The sequence below is a fragment of the Bos javanicus genome, chromosome X (genome assembly GCF_032452875.1).
Source record: "Bos javanicus breed banteng chromosome X, ARS-OSU_banteng_1.0, whole genome shotgun sequence".
NCBI classification, from domain to species: domain Eukaryota; kingdom Metazoa; phylum Chordata; class Mammalia; order Artiodactyla; family Bovidae; genus Bos; species Bos javanicus.
In genome coordinates this window covers 88,225,655-88,225,998 of record NC_083897.1, presented here as the reverse complement: position 1 = coordinate 88,225,998, position 344 = coordinate 88,225,655, and positions in this window count along the sequence as shown.

The following is a 344-nucleotide window of genomic DNA, read 5'->3' as shown; positions in this document are numbered from 1 at the left end:
CTGCTTTGAGAGATCTCATTTCAGAAGAATAGCCTGTGCAGTTGCTATGATTGTTAATGCATTCTGAGGGTTTATCCATCCCTAGGGTTTGCAAGTTGTTTACTTAGAACATTCTTAAAATGGTTGGCTACTTGTTTGCAAGCCAGCTGTTATGGTAGCAATCAAAGATTCCAGTGTTTGATCGCATGGAAGACTGTGCCTGCTTACCTGTGCTAGAAATAACAGCATCTTAAGTGAAGACTTGAGAAAAACTTAGTGACTACTAGATTATCCTTAGGACTCTGCATTAATTCTCTAATGTTCTTGGTATTTAAGAAAAAGCATATTTGTCACAGAATTTTAGT